This window comes from Hemicordylus capensis, chromosome 2, assembly GCF_027244095.1.
Source record: "Hemicordylus capensis ecotype Gifberg chromosome 2, rHemCap1.1.pri, whole genome shotgun sequence".
In the NCBI taxonomy this organism is placed as follows: domain Eukaryota; kingdom Metazoa; phylum Chordata; class Lepidosauria; order Squamata; family Cordylidae; genus Hemicordylus; species Hemicordylus capensis.
Genome location: NC_069658.1, coordinates 382,729,756 through 382,739,595, shown reverse-complemented (window position 1 = coordinate 382,739,595; position 9,840 = coordinate 382,729,756). Strand labels below are relative to the sequence as shown.

The window sequence follows — 9,840 nt, the reverse complement described above, 5'->3', positions numbered from 1 at the left end:
CAGTTTGGGGGATAGATTAAGGCTGAGAGATGTCGACTGTCACTAGGTCACCCAGGAAGCTTTGATGCTGCTGAGCAGACACTTGAATCCAGGACTGTTCAAGCTAAGACCACCACTCTAGCCACTACACCAGCCATGCTCATTGTATTACAGTACAGGGGTTTAGGAAGGGAGCCTTTAGCATTGCCAGTCCTTAATTCTGAATACGAGATGAGCCCAGATTCCAGTGTTCTTGGAAGCTGTATAGAAAGGTACAGTTTTTCTTGACCCAATAAGCTGAGTCTGTTTAAAACATAATTTTAAAAGCCCATTTCTACACAGCGGTTGAAGGCCCAAGAACAGCATTGTCCTTTCCATCTTGTCATGTTATTGGTAAATGCTGCCTTTGGGGTTGTGCAAGAGTTGTTGTGAAGCAGGGGAATGGACTGGGGAAATGCTACAAGAGTTGGCGAAGCTGCTCCCTCGTTACAAGGCTAGACTGACTGGATCTCCAAAGAAAACATCTGGGTTTCTAGACTGGCCAACTTTTCCCCTAGCAAAGTTCATGTGCCTTTTAACAGAAATTCAGCAGGCAAAGCTTTCCATAGCTTAAAGAGGAAGTGATGTGGGAAAAGCTTTGTCTACTGAATTTCCTCCTTTCGTGCACAGAAGCCCTGCTAGAGAAAATAGATGGCAACCAGCACGATAGACTGTTTTGTGGCAAGATTACCCTTCTAGCCAGTTCCTGTCATCTCTTCCTTGGGGAACTGGTTCTAGTAGCTGGCCCTCACACAGAGAATTCTACATTTTGCTTTCTGCCATAGGGCTGCTACCTCCTAATCAAAAGAAGAGGATACATTTTTCCTTAAAAGTTTCTGAGCAACTTGGTTGCTGCACAGACCTTCCAGAGCCCTTGCTCTGCTGATTGCCTCACTCAGTTTCTTATATGATTTTATATATGTATCCATGCATATGGCACTTTACAACAGACGAGAGGACATGTTCGTGCTCCATGGGGCTCACCATCTAAAAATATCACAAAGCGACAAAGGAGACAAGGGGAGGAAGTGGAGGCAGGGTAAGCAGGAGAAGAATATGCTGTTGTTTCATGTACGCGTACCTTGTCTTTATTGCAGCTCGTTAGACAATGCAAGTTGTGTGTTTATTGAATACTTGTATATCTCTGCCTGTGCTGTCAAGTTATATTGGTTTTTAAAAGCTTTTTGATTCTCTTCCATGGAAGCTGCCAGCTAATTTCTTACTCCTTGTGTTTCTCCTCTCCTTATGTAACCTGTACTGAGCAGACACATTTCCTCTTTTCATTTTTAATTTGACCCAGGTTGAAGGTCCACAAGCCTTTTACCATTTGAGGAAGGAACATTCCTGTCTAGCTGCAGATTCAGGTTTTACTTATCTGTAAAAAGAAAAAAAGGAAAAAAAGGACCAGGCTTGTTGATCTGTTTGTTTAAATTTAGTCTTTGTGAGTGGGTTTGCCCCAACGCACTTGTGCTGGGCAAACTACTCCCTGCACAATATACTGAAAAAATGGTCTTTTCTCTCTTTATGAAAGGTCATCTCCTGCCTTGACTACTGCAGTCTTCTCCTCTCTGGTTTTCTGTCACACTTGGTCTTTTCACTGGTCAAGAACAAAATCATTCACCACTCTCATCACTTGGTCTACACAATGCCTCTTATTTAACCCCTACACAGGCTTCCAGTCTGCTCCTGGATCCAGCAGATCCTCCTCACCATTAAGTACCATGGCTTTGATCTTCACTTATCTCTCCATCCTCCTATCCCAGCAGAGATCAACTTGTGACTTTTACTCTTCCTGCTCCACTGTCCTCAGCCACCCAAAGATCCCCTGCTCACTTCAACAATTCTGTGCCATTCCTGCCCTTTGTGTTAGGAACTCTCTCCTCAGACATTTAGCCTTTCTCTCTTCCTTCAAATCTCCCCTCAAAGCATCCCTTTCCCATGTAGTTTTTGCTCAATCTCCACCAGCTACTGAATCCTAAACACATGTATTGGGGAGTAAGCCCAGTAAATAAAGTGGCCACATTCACACCCAATGGCAAACCATGGGTAGACAAAATTGAGGTTAATTTTTGTAACTATTAATTGCATTGCAGACATTTGTCCTACTGTAGCCCAGCAACCTCCAGTTTCAAGGCAGGGGAACCCTCCCTCTTCCCAGTCTGTTGAGGTCGCATCCCATCAAGCTCTGTAGCGCTCACATGGCCAGACTGTGGGCAAGGTGTCAAGACTGTGTTTGCAGGGCAGCAGTCATTGCTCACAATCTGCAAGGGGGTGTGCTGAGCACAATTGTGCCTTTTTGGAATGGATGCCCGCCCTCAGCAGGGAAAGGGCATTTAAATCCCTTTAAATGGCATTTAAGCCCTTATTCTGACTGCAATTGTACTGCCACCCTTGTAAGAGCCTCAGACTAAAACAATCTTACAAAAGCAATTTCAGGGAATGGGGAGATGCTGAGGGTACTATTTTCATGTTATTCTGGGAACATGTTATTCTTCTTAACAGAAGAAAGAGACTTCCTAGGAGGGAATATGTATATGAGGGAGGGCAAAGGATCCTGGGGTCTGGTCCAGTGTGACCAAGGATGCTCTTGCGATGGAGGACCGTGACAAAGCAGTCCATGAACACCCAAGCACACTACTGCCCCTGTGTCGGCTTGCCACCCAGAGGTTAGTCTTCTCATGAGAGGGCCAGTCTATTGGGGAGGACCAGAGGCTCCAATACCTTTGGTCCTCCATTAGACTGTGCTTTCATGAATTATTCCATCAAAATCAAGGGGTCCCGCTTGTGTGGGGCCTCCATTCTCTCTGGTAAATAATAGAACTTGTACATCATGGCCCCCTCCTCTCCAGGCAACGCTTCCATACTCCCAAGGAGTAGTAGTCATTCCATGTGTCTGGGCAGTCCCGGGTGGGCAGACTAACGCTGGGACTGAGAATAGATCCTTACTCTCATTTGCATTTCCTGGGTTTGGAACTGCATTGTGGCATATGCAGACTGGCCATTCCAGGGAATTGCGGGAGAGGGGAGCCTCGATTATTCCTTTGCCATAGGTACAAAGTTTTTGTTTGTATCTTAGTCAGTGTGTGTGGTCACAAGTTACTTGCACAAACTGAGCAAAGGGTACTTCTAGATAGGGTGTCTATTTTAGAACCGTCACACCTTGTTTACTGAGGCGACCCTTCCATGAGGCAATGTGAGACAGTCCCCTCAGGCAGTAGCATGAGGGGGACACAAGGGGCAGCAAGCACCAGTCCCCTGCCACCAAGGGGACTGCTCCACCCACCTGCCTGCTGCCACCACTCTTATTCACCTCAAGGGGGCATGGTGTTAATTTCTTTCTCACTGGGGTGCACCTCTTCTCTCCCCAACCTTTCCCTCCTTAATAGAAGCTCAGGATGCTTCTGTAGCCACTGCCTGGCAGCATGGCCCGAGAGTGCTGAGCATCTGCCCACAGATGCATATGCATCAGCTCTGCCTCAGGCAGCAAAATGTCTTGGACCACCCCTGTTTCTTACCCACTCTTGATGGGGTAGGGAGGACTACATGACATTGCTGTCCATCCATTGGTAAGCTGTACTTTTCTTCTACTTTAACCATCACTTTATTTAATGGAGACAATCTGACCTGTGTGTGTGTGTGTGTGTAGAACAGCTGTACAGTGTGGAGGTCATAATGCAATTCTGCTTGCGACTCATAGTGGAAAAGCAAAAGCAGGTCTGGAAGTGCCCTTCCCTTAAAACCAAGAGAGAGAAAAGCTTGCAATTTCCGCAGGAGAAAGTTGGTAAGGACAGGAAACTCAGAAAGATAACAAATGAGTACAGTGAAGGATGAAGTGAGGTGCGTGGAAGAAAGAGAGCCTTTCCTGCCAGGTGTTGCTGGAAGCCAAGCCAACCGGGTAGGTGGTAAATTAAGTTGGGGATGGGGTGGTAGTCAGTGGTAGGGCATCTGCTGTGCAAGAAGATGGTCCTAGGTCCACTCCTTGGTATCTCCTGGTAGGGCTGGGAGTTGTATCTCCCTGAATGAAAACTTGGAGAGCCACTGCCAGTCAGTGTGACAATTTCTTGGGGCTGGAGATGGTGGGAGATGTAGTTTAGCAACATCTGGAGCACCACTGGTTGGGAAACCCAGTCAGACTAGGCAATGTGCTGCTGCTAGATGGAGCCATGATCTGACTCGGTCCAAGGCACTGCTGCCAAGCAGGCAGGGCAGCCAATCCAGCCTGTCTTCCTGGTAGTTAGTAGCAACCTTGTTTGTGTGTCAGTCTCGTCGCTCTTCTTTAAACCAAGTTTGTTTCCTGTTCAAGGAGTCCATCCAGGGAGCTGCTGCTGCGGAGCCTCCTCTTCTGCTGTGGAGCTCCAGTCCAAAAAGACACTGACCCGAACCCCACAGGCTCCGCCAGTCGGCTGGTGAGGGGGGCGCTTGGCTCGGCCTCTTCTCCTGGGGCATCATCTCCTGCATCCTCCTGCTCCACCGCCTGGTTTCTGGAGCTTGTAGAGAGGGGTGGGGGGGAGCCAGCGGAGCTCAGCAGTTCCTCGGCCCCGCCGTGAGAGGAACCGGCTGGCTGGCAAGCAGACGCGGGACTGCCGGGCAGAGGAGGAAAAGGAGGAGGCGCAGGCTGCCGCCGGCCTCCGTCCGGGTGGCTGGCTGGCTGCTGGACGAGGAAGGAAGTCCTGTTTTTGTCCTCCTCTCCCGCAGGGCACGCGGAGGCTTTTGCTCGGCCGCCAGCGTCTCTCGAGCGCGCCCGATGACTTCCTGAACAAGCCCGGCCGAAGCCACAAGCAGCAAGCAGCCCGGCGGGCGGGCGGCGGGGATGGGACCTCGGCGAGACGCCAGCAGCCAGGCGGGCAGCGGTGAGTTGCGCGAGGTGAGTTGCGCGCCGATGTTTCCTGGGACTGGCCGCGCTTAGCGCACCACACGCGGCTTTCCTGGAAGGAGAAGAAGAAGGAGAAGAGTTTGCGACAGGCTCCCTCGGAAGAAGCGCGCGGGGGGGGGGGCGCTTGATGAGGCAGCCCGGGGCGGCCCTCCTAGCCATCGGGGGACGCTGAAGGGTGTGTGGGGGGGGGGGGAAGGCCAGGGGGCCACTGGAGGAAGCTTGTCGCTCGATTTCAGGCTTTGGGCTGGAAAGGGTAGAGTTGCCCAGCGACTCTTCTGGGATGGGCTGGAGCATCTGGGAGGTTTCCCCCAGAAATGTCTCTGGCCGCGCTGCTGTCCGATGGGGATCCTGGCTGGTTCAACTACTGCAAGACAATCCACACCAGATACGGTGGAGCTGTTGGGGGGCGGGTGTGTGTGTGTGTGTGTGTGTGAGGAATGTGATTTGAAGAGGAGCGGCGGGAAGAAGCCGGCCGCTCTCTATCTCTGCCAGGCCATACTGCTGCCGCCGGGGAAGGAAGGAAGCGCCCACCACAGGATCTCTCTGCTTCCTTTTCCCAAGTCAGTTCCAAGTCCAGGAGAGATGAGCGGGGAAGGACAGCATCCCTGCGGTCGGTACTCGGGCGGGATCCCAGGATCGAGCAGCAGTAGCAGCAGCAATGGTTGTGCGCAGATGCTCTGCAGCAAGGAAGGATTCCCAAACAGGCTCCGTGCTGCCAGACAGCCCCTCAGCGGCCAGCCCCCTCCAAGGGCGAGGGCGAGCTTTTTCTTTGCAGCCAGCCTGTCGTTGGCTGTCAAAGGTACTTGGGCTTGTTGTTCCCATACAACTCTGCAGTCTGGGAAAGGAGAGGCTGGGAGAGAGGCCTGAGCGAAGGTCATGCCTGCCTTTGGGAACAAGCTCATGAGAGAGTTGCGTAAGCACTAGCTTGGGTTACAGGAGCTTGATCCCCAAGCACATGGCTTTGGACTAAGATCCTCTTGTAGCCCTGCCGACATGGCAGCTGCTCATCCTCTCAGGTCAGGGTGATTTAGAGCACTTGACAGGTCTGTTCACATTTCCATCACTTGGGTTTTTTTTAAGTTTTATTTTATTTTTTACATTTCTGTCCCACTCTTCCACCAAGGAGCCCCAAGCAGTGTACATGGTTATATTTATCTTCACAACAACCCTGTGAAGTTGGTTGGGCTTAGAGGGAAGTAACTCGTCTAGAGTCACCCAGTAAGTTTCATGGCTGAATGGGGATTTGAACCCAGGTCTCCCCAGTCCTAGTACAGTACTCTGACCACTACACCACACTGCAGGATTACTTGATCCTTGTTTGGTCACAGCGGAATGTGTGAACTGACTCTGTTAAAAAGCCCTGTCTGTGGATACTTCTGTGTATGTGTGTGGGCGTTAGTCTGTGATGGTCACGCCTTGTTCACTCACTCTTTATAGGGGTGTCATGTGATGTCGTCATCCATCTGTTGTCTGTATTTCCCTTGCACTTAAATTATTTTATTTATTTATTTACATTTATATCCTGCTCTTCCTCCAAGGAGCCCAGAGCGGTGTACTACATACTTGAGTTTCTCCACACAACAACCCTGTGAAGTAGGCTAGGCTGAGAGAGGAGTGACTGGCCCAGAGTCACCCAGCTAGTATCATGGCTGAATGGGGATTTGAACTCGGGTCTCCCTGATCTTAGTCCAGCACTCTAACCACTACACCACACTGGCTCCACCTATTAATCTGACCTTTGTAGAATATTGGTATGGCAGTGCAGTGATCGCAAATGGTGGACCTTTGTGAGTGCTACTGTACTGTTGCTGCTACTGCTGCTGCTGCTGCTGCTTCTCCTTCTCCTAGAGAAGAATGTCCAGATAGAACCAACAGAAAAAAGAGGGGCAAAAGGAGGGGGGATCAGTCTACTGTGTCCCCCAAACACTCCATGTCTACTGCAGTGTGGAAGTAGTAGTACAGTTCTGCTTGCATCTCACAACAGAAAAGCAGCAACAGGGAAACACAACAAAGAGCACATCTGAAGTGCCTTAAGGTGGTCTGGAAGTTCTCTCTGTTGTGCTTGACCTGTGATGGTTGATTCACACATGTGTGCCATCCCATGATGCTTCAGTCATTCAGTGATTAATATGCACTTGTGAACTGTCCCTGGAAAATGTAGGTGATCCACCATCACCACCATCACCACCACCACCAGCACCACCACTTTGAGATCAGGGCGATCACCATGCAGGCTATACAGCCTGCATCCATCCCACACTCATTCCAGTGAGCTGGAGAGGAGGGAGCGTTCTGGGCTAATATCTTCTCCAAGGGGTGTTTGCTGGGATTCTGAGCAGGGGTGTAGCTAGGGGAGAGGGGGCCCGTGTTTGGCCATCTCTCCAGCGGCCCCTCTGAGTGAGGGAGATAATGAAGAAAAAAGGAACATACAGAGGGGTGGAGCTGGGGGGGGCGGGTTCTTTGAACCCCTTAATTCAGCTATAGCTACATTCCTGATTCTGTGGCTAAGTGTAGCTGGTCTCAAAGAGTTAGAAATGTGTGGAAATCCTTCCTATGTAGTTGACTACAGAGTGAAAAGGTTTTGGGGGCATCCCATGATTTCTGGCAACTGAATTCACTTGTGCCATCATGGCTTTGGGAACACACCTGCAGCTGCATGGAGAAATGGCTGTCTAGAGTGTCTCCTGGACTGCCCACGACAACGGAAATGTTGGATAGTCGATAGGGCTGCAGCCTTTAACCAATTAATGGAATAGATTAAACAATTCTAAAACTGTTCAGTTGGTTAAAAAGACATCCATTAGTCTCCAGCACATTTTTGAAAAGCACATTTTTAAATTTAAGTACTTATTAAAATGGCAGATTCCATCTTGGAATAGACATTCCCCCTTCACTCTGACAGGGGTTAAAATGGTGTCTGCTGCCACATACAGGATAAATCGGCCTTCTAAAAACAAGGTATGCTTTCTTCTTTGAAACTATTGCTTGGGTTATATGCAAACTGATAGATTGACTGCAATCTTAAATTGGCTGCTAGTGCAACTTCTGTTTCTGCCACAAGCAAGCAAAAGAATTCACCCAGAGGAGTGCAGGAAAAGGCAATCACCAGATGAGTAGGGTGATACCAAAAGATAAGCTGCACTTAGCAGGTTGTGGAACTCACTCCAAGCTGTTAGTGATAAAGAAATGTGAAGAAATCCTTCCTGTGTCACTAAGTGGCAGTCCTATGTGCAAGCTGCACCACAGCCTTTCTGGAGCTCAAGAGGAAAATGTGTTAAATAAATAGGGCTGAGTCTGAAACACGCTTGCTAGGGAGTACATCCTATTGAACATGGTGGGATTTACTTCTGAGTAAATGTGCATTGGCTTCCACTGTGTATTACTTACATAATTTCTGCAAAGCAATGCTTCTTTTTTGCCTTGTGTGAAAAGGGTGTTTGCTTCTTTTAAACAGAGTGCTTTCTCAATTCATGAGCAGATTTGGCAATGAGTGCTGGAATTCCCCCCACCCCCCACCCCTCGCCAGTTGTTTTTCTGAAACTGTCACTGGAAATGGGAGGGGAGATGCAAAACTTTTAATGGATTCTTGCTTCCTGAAAGCCATTTTCTTTTTCCTAAAAGTAATTAAACATGAGGGGCTGGAGGAAGTCTCCAAAGAGCCGTTAATATCCTGGAACTAGTCTACACATTTCTCTCCGGTCATAGAAATAGGCCACCACCAAAGGTCTGCTAAATGAAGAGCTGGCCTTAGGTATTTTGACTCTGACTGTCTGTGCATGCGTGTATGAGGAGAGAGAGCGGGGCGGGCAGGCAACGGGCTGCTCCTTGTATTAGAACTTTTGGCTGCCTGGGTGCTAACTCACCCACCTGGCACTGAATCTGGGATTTGCTGCCAAGCCCCACGGGTGTCTCTGCCAGCTTCTCCTCAGCTCTTGAAGTCCATTACTGCCGTTTTTTTGCTTTTGTTTTGTCCTTCAAGAGGCAATCATATGCACACTTACCTGGGAGTAAAGTTCTGTTGTACCCATAGGACTTATTCTTGAGTAAATATTAAGACCAGTCAAAACTTCTGCATTCTCTTTCTATGCACAACAACTATAGTTTAAAACCCCAAATGACTTGGGGTCAGGAGATCCAAAAGACAACGCTATGGTGCAGCCCCATTTGGAATACTGTATGCAGTTTTGGTTGACACATCCCCAGAATGATAATGCTGGAAAAGGTGCAAAAAGGGGCAACCAAAATGATCAGGAGGCTGGAGCATCATCCTTACTATGAAAGGCTACAGCATTTTGCCCTATGCTTTTTAATTTTTGCAGAAAAGTACTAAAGAAAAAAATTACAGAAAATACCAGATATAACTCAACTCGGGAATGAATATAACAACTCAGGGCTACAACATTTGGGTTTTTTAAGTCTGGTAAAAAGGTGACCAAGGGGAAACATGACTGAGGCTTTAAAATTATGCATGTTGTGAAGAAAGTGGATAGGGAGAAGTTTTTCTTTTTCTTTTACAGCTCTAGAATCCTCCTGGGTCATCCAAATAAACGGATTGGCAAGAGATTTGGGATGGACAAAAAGAAACATACCTTCATACATGGCATAATTATTCTATGAAATCCAGTGCCACAGGATATGGTGATGGCCAGTGGCTCTAAGGACTTTAGAAGGGGATTAGGCAGGTTCATAAAGGACAAGTGCTGTAAATCAGTGGCTACTAGTCTTGATGGCTAAGGGCTGCCTCCAGGTTAAGAGGCAGGATGCCTCTGAATACCAGTTGCAGGGGAGCAACAGCAGGAGACAGGATTTGCCTCTTTTATCTGCTTGTGGGCTTCCTAGAGGCATCTGGTGTGCCACTGTGGGAAACAGGAAGCTGGACTAGCTGGGCTTTGGCCTGAAAAGCAAGACTCTTATCAGGGGTGTAGCTATAACTGAGCGGATGGGTTCAA

At 48.7% G+C, this 9,840-nt stretch overlaps 1 protein-coding gene across 4 annotated transcripts in view; it reads left to right on the top strand.

The window, feature by feature from the left end:
- Positions 1 to 4,316: 4,316 nt before the first annotated feature.
- The window catches only part of PIK3R6 (phosphoinositide-3-kinase regulatory subunit 6), a 60,318-nt gene continuing 54,794 nt past the window's right edge, over positions 4,317 to 9,840 (top strand). For 2 of the 4 annotated variants that reach the window (XM_053302700.1, XM_053302697.1), the window contains exon 1: positions 4,528 to 4,882. The gene's annotated coding sequence lies outside the window, so the exon portion shown is untranslated. Of the gene's footprint in view, positions 4,425 to 4,527; positions 4,883 to 9,840 lie in introns of those variants that run through there. The other 2 variants (XM_053302695.1, XM_053302698.1) reach the window with 2 other exon arrangements.